The sequence below is a fragment of the Lissotriton vulgaris genome, chromosome 7 (genome assembly GCF_964263255.1).
Source record: "Lissotriton vulgaris chromosome 7, aLisVul1.2, whole genome shotgun sequence".
Lineage (NCBI taxonomy): Eukaryota > Metazoa > Chordata > Amphibia > Caudata > Salamandridae > Lissotriton > Lissotriton vulgaris.
This window is the reverse complement of record NC_141695.1, coordinates 251,189,534-251,214,799: the sequence shown is the minus strand read 5'-3', so window position 1 is coordinate 251,214,799 and position 25,266 is coordinate 251,189,534. Positions and strand designations below refer to the sequence as shown.

The window sequence follows — 25,266 nt, the reverse complement described above, 5'->3', positions numbered from 1 at the left end:
GGGTGGGACGAATTATTATCATAAACTGCAGGTCAATATTTGTAAATCCTGACAGATCTTTACAAAAAGAAGGATTTAGCTCCCACTAGCATAACACCTCAAAAAGTAAAATACCACTCAAGGGATATAATTGCTTCACTATATTTACAAGTTAATACCGAACAGCCTACCACATTCTCCTAAGTATTAACCTGAAAAGATAGAGGCACATTTAAGCCAGAACATAGAGTTAATGATTGAGCAATGGGTCCGATGCTCGAATAAGTCAAGTTGTAGCATCACTCTAAACCGAGCAATTATATGTGCAATTATGGAATAGTTCCTCAGCTGTCTTTAGTTGATTTGTTTATCCAAGAGGAAGCCTGCTTCCGGCACCTATTAGACTTGTGTGTTATGAAGTAATCTCAGCATTGTACTTGTTGGAGGTGTTACACATGTTTAAGTCAGATAAGTGAACATAGCTGCTGGGTGTGTATGATTAAGGAATATTACAAAAATACTAATAGCCATGTGAAGAATCTCCTATGTCTTTACATCACTTAAATGAAACTAATACTATCCCATTCTTCCAGAGTGTTAGGGGCGTTGTCTATCATGTTGCAATGCATTATCAACTTGCTTTGCTTCCTATTCAGTTCGATTACAAATTATCTCCGTGAAGGATTTTCAGTGCATTCCATCACTTATCGAGCCACAGTTGTCTCCTACTCATTTAAAGACTTAGCACATGCTCTAATCATGAGCCACCTGGACTTTGACATTGACATTGACATCCAGAAAATTTTCCTCAATCATCACTTTAACCTCTTCAATCTAGCCTAAAGTCCATAACCAGACTGCTCATCTCTTCCATATGTTTGAAAATAGACTGCTTGACACTTCTCTGGATGTCAGTCACTTAGCAGGTTTAATTACAATCTGTTTCATTCACTGAATGATGCAAATGAAGACCAGTGTGCAATAGCCAAAGCATTCAGTTCTTTTTGCCTCTCAAGCCTGGCAGCACCTGACGCTAGGGTGTCTGCGTCACTTCCTGTCATCAGTGGCACTGTTCTCAGGCCTGGGCTTTTAACCGACACATCACTGTGTAACCTACAAAGGATTAATACTGCATGTTAGTTTGATGGGTTTATTGTAATGAAACCAGGGCAGCGCCTGGATACATTAAGATGTCAAATGAAGGACCAGGATTAAAACGAATGCTCGTGCTGACACGGGGTGAGGTGTTCACATTGCAGAGAGGAGTCTTCAAGATGAAGTCGTTCAGTGCAGGAAGCTGGCAATTTTCCAGCTGCAACGCCCAAGCAGGGAAGGCTCTCCCCTCATTCTCAGGGTGATGGAAGATCATTTGTCCTTTCGAAAAATGTGAACATTGTCCTCTCCCAATCCTAGCCCCTGTCTGATTTACTACTGTGACCTGACCTGAGCTGACCTGATGTGTGTGTCTGTTAGTTCGGTTTCTTAACGCCGAGAGGAGAGAAACTGTTCTTTGCAAACTCATAAAAAAACGTTCCTTTTCCACATCCTGTTGCATAATTTTCTAAACAAGCACTAGCCTGTGTAACCGTTTCTGCATTCATAGGTGTCATGCAAACAACATCTACTGCTTTTATTACAGACTCTGTCTGCACCGTCCCAGACGCAGTGCCTTCAGACAGACTCTAGCGCTTTGCACAAGGGGAGCTCTCCAAGCACTAAGGAGCTGCCTTCATCATCATCACTCGCTTTCCATCCACCACTGCAGCGGCTGCTGGCCAAGAGGAAGACAAACCCACTGCAGCAGTGAGTCGTTCTTTTCTCATGCGTTTCCTGCTCTACAAGTATGAACGGTGCAGCTGTATTTAAACTGTAGGGCAAAGGACAGAAGAGAATATATTTTGGAATTTGACTATCAAAAAATTTATATGGGAACTTACGATATTTAGTGTTGTGAATTTTGTAAATACAGAGGACACAATTATTCCAAGACCATACTTCTTTAACAATTTCTCTCCGAACTTACATGGGCTATCAAAGTTGGGGGGGGGGGCAGGACTGATTGTTTTGCAAAGAATTATATTAAAAACTGAGATCCGGCTGTTCCATGGTTCACTGAGCTGCTTGAAGAGTAGATTATATTCAGATTTGTTCGAAAAAACTCATGAGAAGTAGATCAACGTGCACATTTAGCTGCTTTAAAAAGTGCTTGTGTGCATTCTGGAACCCCACCCAGTGTGCCAGGATCGCCGGGGTTATGATGTTAATATTTCCACTCCGGCTAGCAGCCTGGACAAGGTTTCTGACAAATCCAATGATACTTATGTTAAGAGCTGAAGACCGGTTTTGCCTCAGAGCACACAATTACATTCATTACAGGAGTTTCTGTTCAAACGACGGTTCGATGAAGTCCCTCCTCTCCTCCGACATTTTGGTGCAGATGCAGATTGGTGCAGAAGGTTCTCTTTATTTGAGCCGCATAGCCATCAGGCTCTGTTGCTGGAGTACAACCATGCAGGTTTGTAGCTAGAGTGCTTGACAGCTCAGGCAACACCGCTGCAGATTAAGCTCCGGATGAAGCGGAAATGTGCAGGCTATAGGTAGGATGCTTGCTTTAGTTTTGAATAGTCATTTATGACCATCCATGCATGGCTTCTTTTTGTGAGCTCTTTTTTATCATATAGAAGAGAAATTGGGGCCAATACAGAGTTAACTAGTTTTTTAAGGCATTATATGACAGTGGAGAGGCCCAGAGGTTCCCTAGGTACATGGTGACAAAGGACTGACCCACGTGTTCTTTAAGGCTGTTGCTGTGCTTGCTGCAGCTCGAGTTGGCATTTCCAGACCACAGGATGTTATTTAATTAAGTGAGCCCTTTGTGTTTCAGTTTAAAGGACCATTTGACAATTGCCCCCTGTCGCACTACTGATTGCCTCTTTATGGTGAATTTCAGTCCGATTTGACTTGGAGAGGAACTCGAGGCTAGGTTTAATACATAAGGCTAAGCTTTTGTTTTGGAGTTTGACCAAGAGTGCTGAATCACGGCTAAAAAGGGCGTTTTACAGCCGTAAGGTGAAAGCGGGCAGGAGTTTTGCTCCCATGACTTTCAGGAGAGGATCTAGTGTTTGGCCTTTTAATTTCTGGTGCAGAGTGCTGAAAGCAGCGATTAAGGCTTTTCTCTTGCTTGTGATGGGTGGAGCTGTTGTTTGGCCTGCCCCTTGTCATCTAGCAACACCCTGGCCTGGACCGAGGGGAATCACCGCAAACCTTATGTTGTAGGAGGAGGCATGCAGCCTCCTTCCCTTAGCCAACAGATTTCCCCAGGGACCCCACCTCTGAGGCCTTATTTATTTTAATAGGGAGGGGGCATGCAGCACCTCTCCTCAAACAATTGGAAGGCCCCAGGTGATCGAACGGTTCCGTCACAGCCCGCTCGCCGCGCCTCCGCGGCGCTGATTTCGCACCTGCGCGGCGCTGATTTCGCACCTGCGTGGCGCAGTCTATTAGGCGGTTGGGGCCGTGAAAGAACCGTTCCGTCACAAGCACAGCCCACCCGAGGCTCGTGGCGGAGCGGTTCCGTCACGAGCACGGGAATGCCGCGCGCCCCCCCCTCCCCCTTAGCACTGCGGCGGAATAGCCATCGCAGCTAAGGGGTTAGTATCATGCACCCTTATTTCCATTCAAATATGTTTTCTGAAACAATTTCTCCACTTCTTCGGGGTCAGTGAAAACACGAGGCATGCCATTGTGTTGAAAAGACAGTCTAGTAGGAAATAGCACTGCAGAGCGTGCATCTATGATTCTCAATTTTTTCTCGATTGGAGAGAATTAACTATGTGTTTCTTGAACTGATAGTATGAAAGCACAGGAGAGATCAGAACCTTCATGTCAGATGTTCTTCTTGTTTGGGATCATTTTTTCAATTTTTCCCACTTTCTGTAATTAAGAAGTTAGCAATGATGGGGAAAAGTGGAGTCCCAGGAACCAATCAAAGTCACAGCATTTAGTGGGATTGCTCTACTGTAAATCCGAGGATAGCTTTTCCTCACCAAAGATGGCACTCATCAGCTTCTCTATATGGTACTTGACTCAGCTCATTGCTGTTGACTCAGGAATCTTGGCTATACAAAGATTGAGTCTCTTTGAGCACACCTCGAGATCTTCAGTGTTGTACCTAATCTCTCCAAGTCCACTTGCTGACCTTTTGGTAGATTTGACTATGCTGTAGTGACAGTGATATTCTGTGCTCAGATAGGGCCAGTTGTCTCTGCTGCTTCTCCAGGTGCCATCTCCTCTGGAGCATGACTACCTAACCTCTTTTTGGGAGTAGAATGACTCATCTTGGTGCTCCCTGGTTTGAGTACCCTTGCACTTCTCAATGTCAAATATATATATGTTCAGCATCAGCATCAAGAAAACCTCAAGTAAACCCATTAAATGTGCCGTATGGCCGGTAGCCGTCCTGCACCATGGTGCTCGTATGCACAGGATGACTCCTGGCTGTCCTTGCAAATGACAGGGGACATCCCTCTAGTGCAGGCACTGGAGGGACTGGAAGGATTTCCTCCCCCCCCTTCCGTCAGCCTCGGGAGCTGAGGAAGGGCATCCCCAGCTCCAGAGCCTGTGTCTGTTGTTTCTGTTCAATGAAGATCAGCGTGCACGTCATGCTGACCTCATTGCACACAAACCGAAAATAAAATGAGCCAATAGGCTCATTTCAGTTTTAATTTCAATGTGCTCAGGGGAAGTCAAAAGAGGTATCATTGGGAAGGAGAGATTCTCCCCTTTTGAATGGTACACCTCCCTAGTGAATTCCTGCTTGGGGATTGCCACAGGAGGGCGATCCCCAAGCGGGGATCCACACACTAGACACTAGGGAGGGTTAGCAGCCCCTTGGGCAAGACCCTTTGTTCCCCCCATACAGAATTGGGGAAATTCAGTCTTTCTACCCCCCGGGGGGCAGATGGGGCAGAAGCCCCCAATCTGTGCCACGGGATAGGACGCCAACTAGATACCAGGGATTATTTTCCTCATTATAATTAGGGGTGGGGGCTGCCTAATATGGGCATGCCTATGCCCCCACACCCACCCCACAAAAGTGTATTCTTCCTGCCCCCCTGGGGGGGCAGAACGTGCACTGGACACCACGGTTTTTATTGTTGTTGTATTTAGGAGTGGGTGCTGCCCAAGATAGACATGCCAATACCTCACAGCAAAATGTCAGTCTTTCTGCCCCCGAGGGGCAGCTAGGGCAGTATCCCCAATCTGCCCCCCTGGGGGGCCAGTAAGCCCACTAGAAGCCAGGGTTATTTTTAAAATTTCATTTAGGGGTTAGGGCTGCCCAAGATGATCAGCCTAATGCTCCCAACCCCCATTAAAATGCAACAGCCTTTCTGCCCCCCCATGGGAAAATGGGGCAGCAGCCCCTGATATGCCTCTGAGGGGGAAGAAAGCCCACTAGGCACCAATTATTATTATTATTTTTTATAAGTAGGGGTGGGGGCTGCCCACCGTAAAAAAATTTGCCACAGTCTCTCTGCCGCCCACCGGGAGGCAAATGGGGGCAATAGCCCCTTATCTGCCCCTAGGGTGGGCAGAAAGCTCACAAGACATAAGGGAATAAAGTATTTTTTCAAAATTCAGGAGTGGGAGTTGCTCACCCCTGAATTGGCTTGCCAATTCCCCACCCCGAAAAAATGCCACATTATGTCTGACCACCCCAGGAGGCAGAAGGGGCAGTAGCCCCTCGATCAGTACCCGGGGGCAACAGAGAGCCCACTAGGTGCCAGCGATTACTCTGGCTTTTTTATACACTAGGTTTCTCTAGGTGCTGACTGCGCTAGGGCCCAAAATCCACAAGTTAGGGCATATTGACAAGAAAGTCACTTCCTAGTGAGCTTTCTGCCACCCTGGAGGGTGCCCCAATATGCCCACCAGGGAGCTAAAAATACTGTGGCTATTTTTGGGGGGAGTGGGGGCTTTAGTATGCCCATTCTTGCTAACCCCCACTCCCCCAAATAACCACTTATCTCTACTCTAACTCCATTACTTTATTTTAACTATACCATTATTGGTTAGGCTAAACACATGAGTTTTAGTACAAGCTGCAGCATGTGCATTAGTATGAGAAAGCATGAAGCGGCCATCTTGGCACTAGTGCTCAGATGCAAGAGATTCCCACCAGAAGTGAAAGACGTCACACCACGTGGATGTGGCGGACACATGCACAAAAAAGTTCCTGTGTTTTCGGCGGCCATTTTAGGACACTCAGGTTACTGTTAGTAAAAGCACACAGACAAGCTTCCCCATCTTACTAGAAATGTTGTGTAATGTAATTATTAGTAAAACAAAACATGTTGATTAATTAGTTACATGTTATTTCGAGAGGACGGAGTCAGAGCCAGGTTCCGTACAGATGAAACCTTGCTTCATTAGACTGAACCTTCTCTCATATCCTGAGGGTCAGACCCTGCACCCAAATCCCAAATTATTATGTCCCTGCTTTACTAAACATTCGCACAACAAAGCAAGGTAACTTTCTCCACTGCATTGTGTGAAACATAGACAGCATCATTCTTATCCCTGCGGCCACCTCCACCCCAAACGGAACTCTTTGCAGTGGATTTTGAAGTTAACTTTCTATCATACTATCATATCATATCATACTATCATACTATCATACTATCTACTTCATACGCTGATGACACCCAACTGGTCCTTGCCGTCAAAAATGACGGACTTCAGAAAGCCAACATGTTCAACCAGGGCATGTCGGCCATCGGGAACTGGATGTCACACAATTGCCTGAAGCTAAACTCCGATAAATCGGAAGTGGTAATCTTCGGCAATCTTTCTCCGGAGTGGTCCCCTCTTTGGTGGCCGTCATCCATGGGCCAGCCCCCAGTCCCGGTTGACAAAGTGAGGAACTTGGGAGTTATGTTCGACAACCGCATGAACTTTCTTCCACATGCCAACCAGATATCCGCTTCAGCCTTTCACAAACTTAGGCTCATCAAAAAAATTCTGCCCTTCTTACCTGAAAACATGGCGAAAACACTGGTAAGCTCCCTGGTGCTCTCCACCCTAGACTATTGTAACGCTCTGTTTCTAGGGGCCCAGGAGAGAGTGTTAACAAAAATGCAGTCTATACAGAACGCAGCCGCCAGGCTCTTAGGGCGAATCCCCAAATTCCATCCGGTCTCACCCACCATAAGACAACTGCATTGCCTTCCGGTGAGGAAGAGGATTATGTTCAAGACCTTATGTCTGGTATATAAGGCTCTACATAACGCTGCTCCAGCATTCTTCACGCAGAACCTTACCCCTTACTGTCCATCTAGAGCACTGCGCTCCTCCACCTCCCTGCACCTGGTGATCCCCCGAACTAAATCTGTCAACTGGGGTGACAGAAGGTTCCTTGTGGCTGCTCCAAAACTTTGGAACACACTGCCTCATTCGATCAAGACCAGCACGTCTCTATGGTCTTTTCGAAAAAACCTCAAAACTTGGCTTTTTAATCAATAAACTCCTAAGTCCCCTTGCTGGCTAAACATTGCAGTTACTAGCGCCGAGATGCCCACGGGCCTTCGTTTCGCGCTTTATAAATGCCAAATAAATAAAATAAATAAAATAAAAATCAAGACTAACCTGTATCTGTCCTGCTCCCCATTGCTGTCAGCCTCATTATGATATTCTCCCAATATAGAATTGAGGTTGTTACCTGACAGGGGCTTACATCCCCCTCAACCAGTAATCCCTTTCCATAAATCTAATGGCAAAGTGAGCAAGGGACCCACGTTTTAGCATAACCTGCAAATTCTGGGTGAACAAAGCAAACACAGGGAGATGATGGATGGAGAGCTGATATATATATATCACGATCTTCGAAAAAACTCTTGTGAAATATGAAGTGAAAAACAATTGTAAATACATTATTCATGCAATCTCACAGAACTAACTATATGCACTGTCACTTTAAAGGGTGTGATAAGAAAGTAAAAAAATGTTGAAAGAAAAAAAAGCCAAAAAAATGGTGTGGGTTTAAAAGCAGTCAGGTGATGCAGACACGTGTCATGTGATCAAGGCACTTAGGTGCTGAAACGCATAAATGCCGACTGAGCTCAACCTAATAAAGGATTCTGGGCACTTAAAGGTGGTCCGTGCTCCTGTTTTTGTGGAACTAGAAACGCCGGCTGGCAGAGGAGTGTTTTGCGATATATGAACCGGTTTCTATCTTCCCCGGTTTTACACGGACCCCGCTTCGATATTTACAAGGGCTGACTTCATCAAAGGAGGACACCGTCTGGCAACGGACGGTTAAACTGCAGCTATATCCAGGAGGATTTATTTTCATGAGCGGCCCCCCAACAACGCTAAAATCTGCGGATCATCCCTACAAAAGTAAGCGGGACAACGTACCTGTGCCGGAAGGCGCAGGAGCAGCTGTCTGAAGCCGAAGGTAGGATGAGACTGCAGCGCAGCTACATTGGGTGAAGGGTGTGCTAAAACTATGCTACTGATTGTGTGTAAGGACATTGACCAGTTACACTGATCAGAGGTAGCGAGTTTACAGATTTGAAACATACAAGGTTGTGCAATGTCGGCGGACACGTTGAGGGAGCGCGAGGCTGCCGCGGTAGAAATGTTTGACGACCAAAATTCCCCCCCTATGAACTATAATGCCCAGAATGCAGCGAGCGGGGCAACAACATCCAATACACTCCGTGACAAACTTTGCGTTCTGGAGAAGTTAAACAAAAGCGAGCAAAGCAAGTGGTGGGAGGGCTGCTCCCTACAACGTTACTTAGATGTGGGGCGCGTACCCAGGGGACTGCGCATACTCATAGCGCCAAGCTATGAGACCCTTGACCCCCAAATAATGAAGGAGTGGGCAGATACAAACCTGGAGTCATCAAAGAGGCTGATGATTATACTTGTCAAATATGCAAAGTCGGACAGGTTTAAACTGCAATATCAAATTGAAAAGATAAAGAAGAAATTAAACAAATGGGACAAAGTGAGGAAGAAAGCAAATTAAGGAAAGAAACGACCTTACGCTTAAAAAAGGAGGAAGACAAAATAAGGGAACGAAAGACCTTCAAATATTATAGTGATAAAGCAGACTACGAATGCGGGAGATTTTTCACTTTTGCAAAAAAATATGAAAGTTTAAAAATATCAAAATATAGCGGAACATCTTAAAGTACAGTTCAAGGCAGACAAGGGGCAGTACAGGGAGACTCATCTGCCTCGGACTGGAGTTCAGCAGTGGAAAGTGAAACAGAGGATGCAAGAGAATGGAGAGTTCCAACAGCTATCTCCCTAGTGGAAGAACTGGATTTTTTAGTGGAGGAGCCCAAACAGACACTGTGCCCAAAATAACAACCACAAAAACCAGCTCCCGCAAATGTAGAGAAAGGCGAAGGGCAAGCAAAAGGCGAAACCACCAGAAGATATCAAACCAGGCGGTGGAACAGGAAGTAAACAGCGATGATAATCCACATACTTAAAGGGACGCAACCATCACTGTTACAAATGTATCTAATGTAGTTCTGAATCCAGCTGAACTACAATTGATATCCTTAGGTCAATCATATGCACTAGAAAGGTATTTTGAATATGCATCTACTAGAATGGATATTTATAGAGGTATAATAAAGTTAAAGTTAAAAAACACATCACCTCTTAAAAAATACAGCTGATCAATTGAAGAACCAGAGATCAGCAAGCTCACCATCACTAGAGGAGGCAGCAATATATCCAGACCTCGCGAGCCAGGATAGGGCATTGCTTAGAGATTTGCAATCATTAGCATGCAATGAACCACTGGAGTTTAATGCTGTGGACTTAATAAATACAAGGGAAGAACTTTATAGACAAAGACAAAAGTTTAAACCTCGCTCCACCTTTGTCCCTATTATGCCAAGAGATAACATCGATGTATACCATCAACAAATAATTAAAGAATTGAAACAGCTCAACTATAAAACGAACAGACGGCAGGGCAAAATAAAAAACAAACAAAAACTAAAATATCACCAATTGATGAAAAAACTTTCAAACAAAGAATTCATAATACGCAATGCAGACAACGGGGGAAACCTTGTAATATGGAGTAAACCAGACTACATCGGAGAAGCACAAAAACAATTGTCAGTTAAAGAATGTTACTGCCGATGTGACCAATCCAAGCTCAAACTAACATATGAAAGTTTTTACAGTAAATTAAGGGCCTGGAAAGCGTCAGGATTATTAAGCAAGGATGAATACTTGTTTCTAAAAAAAACACATCGACAATACCAGTACTCTATTTTATACCAAAACTACACAAGGATCCAATCCATCCCCCTGGGAGTCCCATTATTTCTGCGAAGAACAGCCTAACAGAACATGGATTGCAATATATTGATCATTTTTTACAGGACTTTGTACAAACTCTACCCTCGTACCTAAGAGACACTAGTGATTTATTAGCAAAACTACACACTTGTGATTGGCAAAGTGAATATTTATTATTTACTATGGATATAGCCACACAATATACTAGTATAAATCATAAAGATGGTATGAGAACAATCGAACATTATTTGGGACAAAGACCAGTGGCCTATAAACATCATAGCAAAATGATCATGGATATGATGGACTTCTGTTTGAATAATAATGTCTTTCTGTTTCAACATGTGCTATACCAGCAATTGCGAGATGTTGCTATGGGGGCCAGTTTCTCCCCCAGTTATGCTTGTCTCCACATGGGCTGGTGGGAGGAACTGGTCCTCCATAAAGAACATTCCAACACCCTCACTCAACATGTGAAATGCTGGTGGGTTATATAGACGACCTTTTTTTAATTTGGCATGGTACAATATCTGAGGCAACTGAATTAATTTATCAGCTTAACCAAAATGACTTGAATTTACAATTCACTTCTGAAATTAGTGCTGAACGTGGCCACTTTTTAGAAGTAGAAGTCTATATGGAAGATGGCAGAATAGAAACTAAGATGAATAGAAAACCCAGCGCAGTTAATGCAGTATTACATGCGCAGAGCCATCATCCAAAACACTTGGTTCAAAGCCTCCCCTATGGGGAGATGCTACGTATAAAAAGGATCTGCAGCACTAAAAAAGAATTAATAAAAGCCCAACAGGATTGTAAAAAGAGGTTTCTAGCCCGAGGGTACAGTAGTAAATGTATTAATGGTGCCATTTTGAAGAGTGAACAAACTAACAGAGATGAACTTTTAAAACTGGCAGGACCTAATACCAATACAAACAGAAATAACTAAAAATGAACCTACAAAAGAATTTAGAATTATTGTAGGGTACAGTAATCAACAGAAAGAAGCGACTCATATAATACAAAGAAATTGGCTATTGATCAAAAGTGATCTTGTCCTGGGCCCAACATTACCACTCAGACCATCCGTTACCAACAAGGGCCCCAAATATGAGAGATAAATTAGTGGTAAATAACCCAATTGAACAACCAAAAACAAACTAGATTATCGAACGAAAATGTTTTTTTTAGGTGTAAAACCTGCAAAGCCTGCCAGAAAGGAGTGAACACCACTAGTTTTGCGAAAGCATTTGGGGCAGGAGACCACATGATCACAAAATCTCTGACTTGCAAAACGGAATATGTTGTATATATCCTCAAGTGTCCCTGCGGCTTAGGTATGTGGGAAGTACCAAGCTGCAGGGGCACAAAAGGATTTTGCAACATATTAGAGCAATCAAAAATCGTGACCCAGTGTACCCTGTTGCTAGCCATTTTAACGAAACCCACCAAACAGATCCCAAGTTCTTAAAATATTACATCATAGACAGTGTACCCTTCAACAAAAGAGGAGGGTGCCCTGTGAAATCTGGAAACCAGATATATTTTAGAACTTGATTCCAAACACCCAAATGGCCTCAATATTACAGAGGATTTATATACATGTTTATAAATTTAAAAAAAATGTTTTTGGAATTAACAATAAATCCCCTGAGGCCAGCTATGGGTGGAGTTTCATATCAAAGAACAATCTAGCAATAGAAAAATTAAAATATGTTTAATAAGAGCTAAAATAATTTTAGAAATGATGGTTATAGGCGGGGCATTAAGCGTTGTTTTTTATTGTTGATGATTTTATGGTATCAATTCACATTTATTAAATCCTTTTTTCACATTTTGCACTGTATAGAGGACAGAGGCTTCTGTTGCTCTAAAAAAACGAAAGTGTCTTATATGCATGAAGGGTGGACCATGAGTAGAGAAGAAGGAGAATACCAAATACATATATATCCAGGATTTAAATTAAGTTGAAAGATGTAAATAGATATATTTTTGGAAAGTATTTATGAAAAATCCACAGCCTTGGCTCGATTCTGCAGTCCAATGGCGCTCTTTCCACCGGTGCTTTGACTTCCAAGCAGAGCCCCGCTTCAATGTATTTCACAAATCCCACTTTCAAGGGAATAAGTCAGCACTCACAAAAATCCTTTCTCGATCTTGTTTATTCCATTGTTATTACTCCAGCAGTACAAAAACCAACGCGTTTCGCAACCAACTGTCGCTTGTTCACGGTCAGTGCAATAACGTACATGCCCCTCCTATATTTCGAAGGACCCGCCAGAACTTCTCTATTACTGATCTCACTTCCTGTTAACTTACAGGAAGTTAGATGGGAAATGTAGTTTACACAAACAAAATTTCTTTCTATAGTATATATACTATTTAAACACAATTTTTACAAATGTGGTCGGCGGCAATTGCATTTCTACGATGTTACATTATGCATCTTTAGTCCTCCATGTAATTACGGTGGTCAGACATTTTCATGTGCATTGTTCATTATTTACATCGCGATATTATTTGGTGGTGAAGAATCTAGCCCTCTAGTGGGCAAGTTACTCATTGGTCACAAAGCATTTCATGAATTAGCTTTTATAATTAAAGCGACATTATCAAAAATTAAGCCCTCTGGTGGGCATAAATTATTTGCTATTCAAATTCAACAAATGGATATAAGGCCAACTTTGCTCTCTACACCCCGTAATGTCTTTATATGACTTTTCACATATTTAGTACATCCTGACCACTTGTGATTGAACTTAACCAAATTTCACAACCTTGGATTACGTTCTACATAGATTCCCTTACTGTAACAAAAAAAGTGCAGCCGCCTGTTCCACACCTATTCATTGTGTCCACCATATCATCTAAAAACAGGTTTCTCTATTCTATCTACATTTACCCATTAAACTTTTTTGTATTTCTACTACTGTCTCTTTTTTATGTTACAAAGGACCACATCTTGTCAAAGAACCTCCCCAGAGGATTTACAAATGTACATAAAGTTCTTCGCTCTGGTTCAATCCCCATGGGGTCATTGTTCGGAAATTCAGGATTTGTCTTGATTCTCTGCATCTCAGCTTTCGTTCCTGATCTCCACCCCTCACATGTGGCAATATACATTCGAGTGCATATACTTTCAAGAGTTTCCAATCGCTGTTGTGTGCCACCTCCATATGTTTGGCGACTGCATTGCTCCTATCTTTATTAGTCGTCGCTCTGATGTGCTCTAAGATACGCTTTTTGAATTCATTTTTTGTGCTGCCAATATATTTTAGCGAGCATGGGCACTCAATTACGTATACCACACGTGTACTCGTGTAGTCAATTAATTGTTTTATCTGCCACATCTTTTTGTTGGGTAGCATTACTTCTTTTTTGTTTACTGCAATTTGGCAAACCTTGCAATGTTGACATTTTATAAATCCTTTTGTGTTCAGCCATTGGATTCCTTTTTTCTTTTTCGTACGGTCTTGATGATGACTCTGTATTAGTATATCTTTTAGATTTCTTGCTCTCCTAAATGTGACCAGGGGATGATTTCCCATTATTTTTCCAATTGTTTGATCTAGATGTAGTAGTTTCCAGTTTTTCCTTAGAATATTAACAATCTGTTTGGATTCCCTGGTGTAGTCTAGGATCAATCTAACTTTTCTTTCCTCCGGTTGTGATTCTTCCGTGGTATTTTTTATTTCTTGTTTGGTTATTAAGGCATCCTTCCGATTTTTCTTGTTTGCTCTTTGCCATCCTTTCATTATGGTGTTTTTATTGTATCCTCTGTTCTTGAATCTTTCGGCCATAGCTTCACACGTCTTCATCCATTCACTTTCCTCTGAACATATTCTTCTCAATCTGAGGAATTCACCATAAGGAATGTTTTCCTTTACAGATGGTTTATGGAAACTTTCAAAATGTAAAGTGGAATTGGTAGCCGTTTCTTTCCTATGTAGTGTTGTTTCTACTTTGTTGTTCCGAATGTAGATCTCTATGTCCAGGAAAATAGCTTTATCCTTGCTGATTTTATATGTGAATCTAATGTTCGAGGTAGAAGAATTGAGGATTTGGAAGTAGTTTTCAAATTCTTGGCTTGTTCCTTCCCACACAATTAGAAGGTCATCTATATACCTTGTCCATTTTGCAATTTTTTCTACAAATAAGTCATTATCTGGATGCCATGCCACTTGCTGCTCCCACCATCCCATTTTGAGGCAGGCATATGCCGGACTGAAAGAAAAACCCATTGCACATCCATGGATTTGTTGATATATTTCTTCTCCAAACAGAAAAATGTTTTCTGTAAGGCACATTTCTACCATGTCTATTAACATCTGGTTGTGTCTGTTAAGCTGGATATCACGTTCTTTTAGGAAAAATGCACACGCATTTAGGCCAATATCATTGTCAATGTTCGTATACAGAGATACGACATCCATTGTGACCAATAGAAAATTCGGTTGCCAAGGTAAATCCTCTAGATGTTTTAGGAGGTCCGTCGTGTCTCTTAAATATGAGCTCAAGTTGGTTACAAACGTCATAAGAAAAAAGTCTATATAGTTAGCCACCGGTTCCATTGATGACCCTTTTGATGACACGATCGGTCTTCCTGGTGGTTTAAGTGGGTTCTTATACACTTTTGGTAAAAAATAGATCGTAGCCGTTACCGGATGTTCAGTGCTTAGGAATTTCATTTCGTCTAAATCAATCAAATCTTGGTTATTCCAAAGTTTAAGTTTTTGATACAATTTTTCCTTGAAAAGTTTTGTTGGATTAATTTGCAATTTTCTGTAGTATTTTTTGTTGTTTAATTGCAAATGAGCCTCTTTCACATGGTCATTTGTGTCTAGGATGACAATATTACCGCCTTTGTCTGCAGTTTTTATTGTTATTGTTTTGTCATCGGTTAGGCTTTTTAAAGCATTTCTTTCATCTTTAGTTAGGTTATCTTTGTATTTGAGTCCTTTGATTTTATAGATATCCTTTATGATAGCATCTTGGAATAAGTCAATTTTGTTCCCTTGGGGTAGCTGTGGAAAAAATGTAGATGGTACTTTCATCCCACTCAGGCCTGCTCCTTTTTGAGCAGCCACGCCCGATTCCGAGATGATTTCTTCATCGTTGGTTGTATCCAAATTTGTTATTGCCACCAACGTGGGTAAGTCTGCTGATGTTAATCCTTCTCCTCTGACAGTCATATCCATACGTGTCTTTTTTTTATTTTTAGTATAATTTGCCATTTTTTCATTCTCTTCAAAGTGTTTGGCTAACTTGATTTTTCTGATATATTTGTAGATATCTATTCTAGTTTGTGCCATATTCATCGATTCTGTGGGGCAAAAGTTAATTCCTCTTTTTAGTAAGGAAATTTCATTCTCGCAGATGTTTCGGTTGGATAGATTCAAAACTACTAGTTCTCCTTCCATTGTGGTATTCATTGGAACATTTATTTCTGTCTCTTCTGGCGCATGGCTCTTGTTTCTGTTCCCACTTTTTCTGAGCCATCTCCTTCTTTTCCCCCTTCTGGTTGTTTTTTGAGCGGTGCTCCTGATCTGGGCACCCATCTGCGCCCTCGTCCTCTTCCTCTTGTTCCTTGGTTCTGATTGTGTTCCCATAATCGCTGCTGGAGGACTAGCCTCATATCCCCTAAAAAATCTTTGCTTGTCTTGTTCGTACTTTCTGCTCCTTCGTCACTGGTACCAGTTGATGAAAGTGAAGTCGCACTTGATGCACTTTGGTAACTCAGCCCTTTTCCTCCTTGATTTTTGAAAATGTAAAATTTCCTGGCATATTTAAAAAATACGTCCTTGTGTATAATCCTCCCCATCCCGTTGGAATTTTGACTGTTTGCGAATTCTCATCACCTCCTCATGCTTGCTCACGTATTTCTCCAAATCTTCCTTTAGTTTTGTTAGTTCTGGGGTTAGTTCCAATGATGCTAATTCTTTTTCTAATTCCGCCAGTTTCTCTTTAATTTTTGACAAAGCAATTTCCAGGTGTTTAATTAGAATTTTGATTAGACCTAATGAGGACTCTAAAACATATTCTCCCCATTCATGCAGTAAATCGTCTGACACGTCCTCTTTCCTTGGCATCAAGGAAATTCTTAAACCTCTGGGGACTCTTTGAACTTCCACATATTTCTTTAATGTTATTAATTCCCACCATTTATTAATTTCCTTCTTACTCAGTTTTTCCCACAACTTGAGTTTACTTTTAGTGTCCGTTTTTTGGTTATCATCTTTGTTTTTGTTCTTATTTGTCAAAGTTGTCCTTTGTTCAAAGAAAAGAGAATCCAGTTGTTCCGTTCTCTCTACATCTTGTTTATCCATTCCTTAGACTTATAGTTATCCTTTATGCTTGAGGCCGTGTTTTTAACAAATGTTGTGGCGTTTTAATCATACGAACCCTTACGATGTTTGATGGGGATTCGCTGAATAGGGATTTTTTTGTGCGAGTAGGCAATTTACAATGTGGTTACTGTCCAAATATTAATCCGCTATGTGGATTTCCAACAGAATTGCGGTTTATTCAATTCCAGTACCATTGAATTGTCTCTAGCTTTCGCAATGTAGCCAAACCTTCAACTTCTGTCTCACAACTAATCGTTCAAGCAGTTTTAGGATATTCCGTGACACTCCACCGTGCTTACCTCCACCTGATGGTACTGGAATTTAATAAACCGCAATTCTGTTGGAAATCCACATAGCGGATTAATATTTGGACAGTAACCACATTGTAAATTGTCTACTCGCACAAAAAAATCCCTATTGAGCGAATCCCCATCAAACATCGTATGCTTTCACGGATATATAGCTTTTTATATCCACTTTTTAGCATGTTAAACAATGTGTGCTTCAGGACAAGTAGTAGTGTATTATCCGTCGTCAGCAGAGATTAGGCAAAATTTGCCTAATCTCTGCTGATGACGGATAATAATCCAGAAACACATGTCCAGAGATGGCCAGCACTAATCTGCACCCACCTGGTGAAACACTCAAGAGACTTTCCAAGTGTACTCGCTTGGCGAACTGAACTGCATCTACCATGATGCTTAGGGGTGACTCTGCTGGGAGGTGAAGCAGTGTGCTCCCAGACCAGTTTCTTACTCTTACAAAGATATGAATATTTAAAGAACTAATAGAACTGTAGTGCTTAAGGGCCAACCAGGGCTCATGGGAGCCCTGGTCAAATCCAAAGGTTTAGGCATACTGTGATGGAGTGTGATTAAGATACCAGGACTAGATTTGGCCCACTGAAAAGTACTGTGTTTGCATCAACATTGAGGGCAATGAGAGGAACGGAGGAGGTGATGTGTCACAATTGATCCTTGAGGTGTAGGCGACGCGTCTTCTCTGAGCCACGCAAAGTTTGTGATGTTTAAAAAAAAATGGCAATGCATTGCCCTGTCTGTATTACGATGTCTCTGATCCTCGCAGCAGAGGTGATGCATTGGCGTTAAAGGAGATACAAACAACTAATTGAAGATGCTCAGTCAGTTCTGAGGGAACAAGAAATGCTAGATGCTGCTACGGTGTAGGGACCCAAATAAAGAAAAGTTTGCCCATCACCTGGCTAGAGGAAAGAGTCCATCGGTCCACCCTTACTGGCGGAGAATCGTCATGTGGAGCTCAAGGAGAACTAGGTCTAGGCCCACAGCCCTGAGCTACTAGGCCCTGCTGGGTACCTGTCCCCATGCTCCTGTACAATCTCACCAAGGTGGATGTTCAAACCAAGTGGACTCGAGTGAAGTGCAGTGCTGAAGTGTGTGAGAAGTTAAAAATGGCTACTTGGCAAAAAATATGTTTATTCAAGATTGTCCAAGTGTCATATTAAAATAACCTGATAGTACAAAAACTATACTGACTGTCTCCTGGCTAAAGCAAATGTGGTCGACATGTTTCAGCCGTATTGGTCAATTGACCCGGCTTTCTTCAGGACCTCGATGTAAACAAAGGCTACTGCAGGAAAAAACACTACTAGTGCACAAAACGTGTAATTGAAGAATAGATAAATTAAGGTAAGTCTGTGGCAGTTGCCACCCTACCGGACACGTGGTGTACGTGTTTGTAGGTAAGAACTACCTCTTCTTTCCTAGAAAATAATAACAACAGGGTCAACCTTTGGAAGGGATTTTTACACATCGCAGCATAAGCAATCATTGATTTGGTCGTGACATGATACTATGCCCTCCCTCTGTAGCACCCAAATCGTTGTTTAATGTTAGATAAAAATTCATAGATTTTTTAATTTTTAACTGGTTTGCACTTACCCAGCTTTGTGTGGGAGAAAAACCTCACCTCACCCGGCTGATTGCTCGGAGAAGGAAGCCCCGCTCTGGTTATATGTAAAGTAAGACAGGAGAGTTACATGTAGATACTACCCCTGTCTACATACTTCACATCAAAATCACCATTTAAATCACCATTTAAAAAAACACTCATCTCCTGATAGCATCAAGGTGCAGGAGGCGTAATGAAAGTTCTGACGAATATCCAGTTGCCAAGCAACTTCCAAATTGGTACAGTTCTAATATGTAATGGAGGGAACTAGTGCTAAGTCTCCCCTCATGGTGTGTTACAGTTATCTTTTAAACAATGTCTTTAAGAGGTGAACAAGCACCGTGTGGGAAAGCAAAGACCCACGTAGGGATGTGTTACAAGTAACCTCCCTTCCCACCGCTATCTTTAAACAAGCCAAAGGTGAAGCAAAAGGAAGGTAAATTTTCACAGAAATTCATACTAGCAGTAAACCCCTCGCTTCTCTACCTGTCCGTCGGTGCTCCAGGCCAGACTGCAAGCAATCTGGGAGGTGACGGCAGTGGGAGGGGGAGATGCTAATATAGTCGCCCTAATTGGTTTATAATTGGCAAATGAGGAACATCTGATGTTCATTGCATCCCGATCTTCAAACGGGCGCACGGCGCATGCGCGTACTCGGAACATGATCAAGCGCGTATGCGTGTTGTAGTGACTGAATGAGATGCGCATCCCGCAGGGCATGTTCAAATCCGGGATGCTACTCAACGCGCGTGCGTTGTATTGTCGCACCGCCCACTTCCTTAGTACTGCGGTATTCGCCTCCCAAGCGTGGAAGAGACAGCACTAGTGCTCAGACAGAGACAGCACAAGTCGCGGCCAGAGGCGTTACAATGTTAATGCCTTACCTCGGACTAGAATAAAAATCCAAAAACGCCCTCATGGAGGGGAACGGCTTAAGGCTCTTAAATTACGAAAGTCCCTACAGCCTCTTGTCATACTGGTCAAATGTTATGAAAAAATACTGATCAAATGTTGTGGAAAAAACAGCTGTGTAGCCCAAAATAGTAGTAGTTAAAACTGGGGTATATTGCTGTATCAACTGAATAATGCAGTGCCCAAAGCGTAAGGCTGTTGTAAGCAAACTACTATAAAAACCTCAATGAAGATGTAAGGGTACCCATGTGGATGAAGAACAGGCTAATGTCTTTAGGGACTCATAAGATCCCAAGTACCTATTGTAAACTACTCTTAGATAGTGTGAAAATGATTAGATGTGTCTACACTATAGTATATAAGGGAGATGAGATATGGCTTCCAAGTCATACTGCGCCCCTGAGTGGAACTCTCTTAAGTAACTTGGTACAGAGTTCTAAATGATTAAGGATAAGAATAGAAGATTGAATTTCAACAGTAAGTCTAACGGAATCGACTGAAGACGGTTTCAGATTGATACCCATGGCACGAGGTCGTTGAGACCTGAGGTATCCGTCTTCATTCTGAAAATCCACCTCTGTTCCTTGATGAACAGATAACGGGAGATATCTGATATGTGATGGGGGATGAAGGGTCGTTCCAACACACACCATCTTAAGTCGTCAGCCTTGTGTTGTTTGGAGAGGAAGTGATCAGTGAGACAAGTGGATTGTTTCTTGCACCATATGATGCTCTTGTGCTCACTGATGCGCACCTTCACCTTGCGTGTGGTGTGGCCAATGTATTTCAGGGAGCAAGGGCATGTAATCATATAGATTACGCAGTCCGAGTTACAATTAGTGTGGTTTTGAAGTATCCAAGGGCGATTTGTGCCTATGTCCACCGATACAGTTTTGGTAGTTTGTGGGCATACACTGCATGAGCCACACGGGTAATGGCCTCGTACTGGAGGTAATGACCACAAAGTGTTGGTGTCTTTAGCTCGTTGTTTGATTGATCAAAAGAAGAATGGACACTTGGTACTACTTAACCATTGGTTAAGTTGGGACACTCTCATAAACGCGGTGTTGTTTGTGCGGTGTATATCTTTCTTCCGCCCCTCACTCGCGTTGTGGCATTTATCATTGAGTGTTCCAACAACGTGCTATATGCCAAGCCTCAACCAGAGGCAACCTCTGGCGCAAGTAGCAGTGTCCAGAGATAAAAAATGGATGAAAAGGGCACCCAGAAAAAGTTTATAAAAAACATATACTACACCCGTGGTGAGTTTTAATGAAAAAAGGTGAAGTATTGTTATTAAAATTAAAGATTGCGGTATTACTGGAGGTCGTGTTAATGAATCTCCTTATACCTTATGAACTATAGTGTCAACATGTTTCTGCTCCATGTTGCCCAGCCGGGTCTACGGAGCATTCGTCAGGACAGAACATAACAAAAGAACAACAGACAACAAAGAAATTACTTGCACGATTTGTGTAGTAATATGGTTTCAAAATTTGTATCCAAAGTTGCCTTTTGGAAATTTTCTGAAAAAAAGGCAGAAAAGCATTCATTATAGTGGGTGCTTGTATAGCACTAATACAATTTCTCAGCTTTGTGGAGAATTATTATAAAAGGTAAATACAAACTGGTAGACGTGCACTAAATTGTGCTTAGTGGACAAACGTAAATGGGGCTTCACTTGGAGGACTAAGTATGGAGAATGGGCTATTCAGGTGATTAGTTGAGTGTATTAAAAATATTTAACCCATCTGCTGATGTTAGGGTGAAAATAATGTGCTAAACTGGCAGAGGGTAAAGCCTTTAGAAGTGAATAGCACATAATGGAAAACGGTACTTTTTTTCTCGTTTATTAGCAAAGTGGCTTCGAAAAAACACATGATATCTCAAACACGCTGTGTTGTGGTTAAAAACAAAATGCGTTATCTCGTTATGTTCTTACCTCATTAAGTAGCTGTATTCAGCTTCAACAGGCGGCTATGTGCTCGTTGTGTCAATGGTCGTGTGTGGACGAGACTGTCCCGCAGACTGGGGCCCTTTTTGAATGAAAAAAGGGGGGATGGAATGTTCTCAGCCGCTACATTAAGGATGGGACAGTGTTTACGCACCGCTTTCTGTACTTGGTTGGATAATGTGCAGAAGGTCGTAACAAAAGTAAGCCTGTCATTCGGGGGTTTGGGATTCCCACCATCTAGTAGGGCATCTCGATTGTTATTTGAGGCCCTTTTCCAAGCCTGACGTACGAGCCGTTTAGGGTAATTCCGAGCCCGCAACTGAACAGCCAGTTCACTGGCATGTTTGTCGAAGAGATCTCTGGTCGAGCAGTTCCTCCGAATACGCAGGAATTGGCCCACAGGGAGATTCTCCCTGAGGGCTCTGGGGTGGTGACTATCGAATAACAACAGAGAGTTCCTTGACATTGGCTTTTTAAACAATTCGCACTGTAGTTTTCCATCATGAAGAAAGATGGAAATATCAAGAAAAGATAATCGGTGTCGACTGCATTCGATGGTGAATTTTAGAAAGGCATTTTGTTGGTTGAGCCAGTTATGAAATGTATGGATCTCCTCGATTAACCCTCGCCACACCACTAGAACATCGTCTATGTACCTCTTCCACAGCACCAGTTGTTGACGATACGGGTTGCTGTGGTTCAGTACATAGTTTTGTTAGAAAAGGTGGACATAGAGGTTGGCGTGGCTGGGCGCGAATACACTGCCCATCGAGGTCCCAGAGACCTGGAGAAAGATCTGGTCTTCGAATCTAAACAAGTTCTCCATCATGGCCATTCTGGCACATTCCATGATGAAGGTGACCGGGGTGGTACTGTTCCATTCTTGGGCTTCTAAAAGAGCCCGGATAGAGTCAAGTGTTTCCTGTTGTGGGATACACGTATACAGTGACTCTACGTCGAAGCTCGCCAGAATGTCGACCCGGAGGTGGTCGTTGGCTCTTATGAATTTTAGGGAGGGAATAAAAGTATGGCATCACAGGTTTATCAGTCACCTGTGATGCCATACTTTTATTGCCTCAACCCATCATATCCGGGATTGGCTCTCTACTCGAGCCTTTATCCAAGTTTGTCGACTTCTTCCTGCGACCATTGGTCATTGTAATGCCAACATATCTTAAAAACACGGCTGATGTCTTGCGCATTCTACCTGAGATCGAGTTCGACACAACCACCGACATTCTGGCGAGCTTCGACGTAGAGTAGAGAACTTTTTTAGATTCGAAGACCAGATCTTTCTCCAGGTCTCTGGGACCTCGATGGGCAGTGTATTCGCGCCCAGCCTCGCCAACCTCTATGTCCACCTTTTCGAACAAAACTATGTACTGAACCACAGCAACCCATATCGTCAACAACTGGTGCTGTGGAAGAGGTACATAGACGATGTTCTAGTGGTGTGGCGAGGGTCAATCGAGGAGATCCATACATTTCATAACTGGCTCAACCAACAAAATGCCTTTCTAAAATTCACCATCGAATGCAGTCGACACCGATTATCTTTTCTTGATATTTCCATCTTTCTTCATGATGGAAAACTACAGTGCGAATTGTTTAAAAAACCAATGTCAAGGAACTCTCTGTTGTCATTCGATAGTTACCACCCCAGAGCCCTCAGGGAGAATCTCCCTGTGGGCCAATTCCTGCGTATTCGGAGGAACTGCTCGACCAGAGATCTCTTCGACAAACATGCCAGTGAACTGGCTGTTCAGTTGCGGGCTCGGAATTACCCTAAACGGCTCGTACGTCGGGCTTGGAAAAGGGCCTCAAATAACAATCGAGATGCCCTACTAGATGGTGGGAATCCCAAACCCCCGATTGACAGGCTTACTTTTGTTACGACCTTCTGCACATTATCCAACCAAGTACAGAAAGCGGTGCGTAAACACTGGCCCATCCTTAATGTAGCCGCTGAGAACATTCCATCCCCCCTTTTTTCATTCAAAAAGGGCCCCAGTCTGCGGGACAGTCTCGTCCACACACGACCATTGACACAACGAGCTAAAGACACCAACACTTTGTGGTCATTACCTCCAGTACGAGGCCACTACCCGTGTGGCTCATGCAGTGTATGCCCACAAACTACCAAAACTGTATCGGTGGACATAGGCACAAATTGCCCTTGGATACTTCAAAGCCACACTAATTGTAACTCGGACTGCGTAATCTATATGATTACATGTCCTTGCTCCCTGAAATATGTTGGCCACACCACATGCAAGGTGGAGGTGCGTATCAGTGAGCACAAGAGCACCATACGGTGCAAGAAACAATCCACTTGTCTCACTGATCACTTCCTCTCCAAACAACACAATGCTGACGAATTAAGATGGTGTATGTTGGAACGACCCTTCATCCCCCATCACATATCAGATATCTCCCGTTATCTGTTCATCAAGGAACAGAGGTGGATTTTCAGAATGAAGACGGATACCTCAGGTCTCAACGACCTTGTGCCATGGGTATCAATCTGAAACCGTCTTCAGTCGATTCTGTTAGACTTACTGTTGAAATTCAATCTTCTTTTCTTATCCTTAATCATTTAGAACTCTGTACCAAGTTACTTAAGAGAGTTCCACTCAGGGGCGCAGTATGACTTGGGAGCCATATCTCATCTCCCTTATATAATATATTGTAGACACATCTAATCATTTTCACACTATCTATGAGTAGTTTACAATAGGTACTTGGGATCTTATGAGTCCCTAAAGACATTAGCCTGTTCTTCATCCACATGGGTACCCTTACATCCTCATTGAGGTTTTTGTAGTAGTTTGCTTACAACAGCCTTACGCTTTGAGCACTGCATTATTCAGTTGATACAGCAATATACCCCAGTTTTAACTACTACTATTTTGGGCTACACAGCTGTTTTTTCCACAACATTTGATCAGTGTTTTTTCATAACATTTGACCAGTATGACAAGAGGCTGTAGGGACTTTCGGAATTTAAGAGCCTTAAGCCGTTCCCCTCCATGAGGGCGTTTTGGGATTTTTATTCTAGTCCGAGGTAAGGCATTAACATTGTAACGCCTCTGGCCGCGACTTGTGCTGTCTCTGCCTGAGCACTAGTGCTGTCTCTTCCACGCTTGGGAGGCGGATACCGCTGTACTAAGGAAGTGGGCGGTGCGACCATACAACGCACGCGCGTTGAGTAGCATCCCGGATTTGAACATGCCCTGCGGGATACGCATCTCATTCAGTCACTACAACACGCATACGGGCTTGATCATGTTCCGAGTACGCGCATGCGCCGTGCGCCCGTTTGACGATCGGGATGCAATGAACATCAGATGTTCCTCATTTGCCAATTATAAACCAATTAGGGCGACTATATTAGCATCTCCCCCTCCCACTGCCGTCACCTCCCAGATTGCTTGCAGTCTGGCCTGGAGCACCGACGGACAGGTAGGGAAGCGAGGGGTTTACTGCTAGTATGAATTTCTGTGAAAATTTACCTTCCTTTTGATTCACCTTTGGCTTGTTTAAAGATAGCGGTAGGAAGGGAGGTTACTTGTAACACATCCCTACGTGGGTCTTTGCTTTCCCACACGGTGCGTGTTCCCCTCTTAAAGACATTGTTTAAAAGACAACTGTAACACACCATGAGAGGAGCCTAGCACTAGTTCCCTCAATTACATATTAGAACTGTACCAATTTGGACGTTGCTTGGCAACTGGGTATTCGTCAGAACTTTCATTACGCCTCCTGCACCTTGATGCTATCAGGAGCTGAGTGTTTTTTGTTGTCATGATC

At 42.8% G+C, this 25,266-nt stretch overlaps 1 protein-coding gene across 5 annotated transcripts in view; it reads left to right on the top strand.

The window, feature by feature from the left end:
* The first annotated feature begins 1,527 nt into the window (after positions 1 to 1,527).
* Positions 1,528 to 25,266, top strand: part of LOC147701314 (putative methyltransferase DDB_G0268948) — a 246,938-nt gene continuing 223,199 nt past the window's right edge. For 2 of the 5 annotated variants that reach the window (XM_086930037.1, XM_086930035.1), the window contains exon 1: positions 1,575 to 1,782. The gene's annotated coding sequence lies outside the window, so the exon portion shown is untranslated. Of the gene's footprint in view, positions 1,783 to 25,266 lie in introns of all 5 variants that reach the window. The other 3 variants (XM_086930034.1, XM_086930033.1, XM_086930036.1) reach the window with 3 other exon arrangements.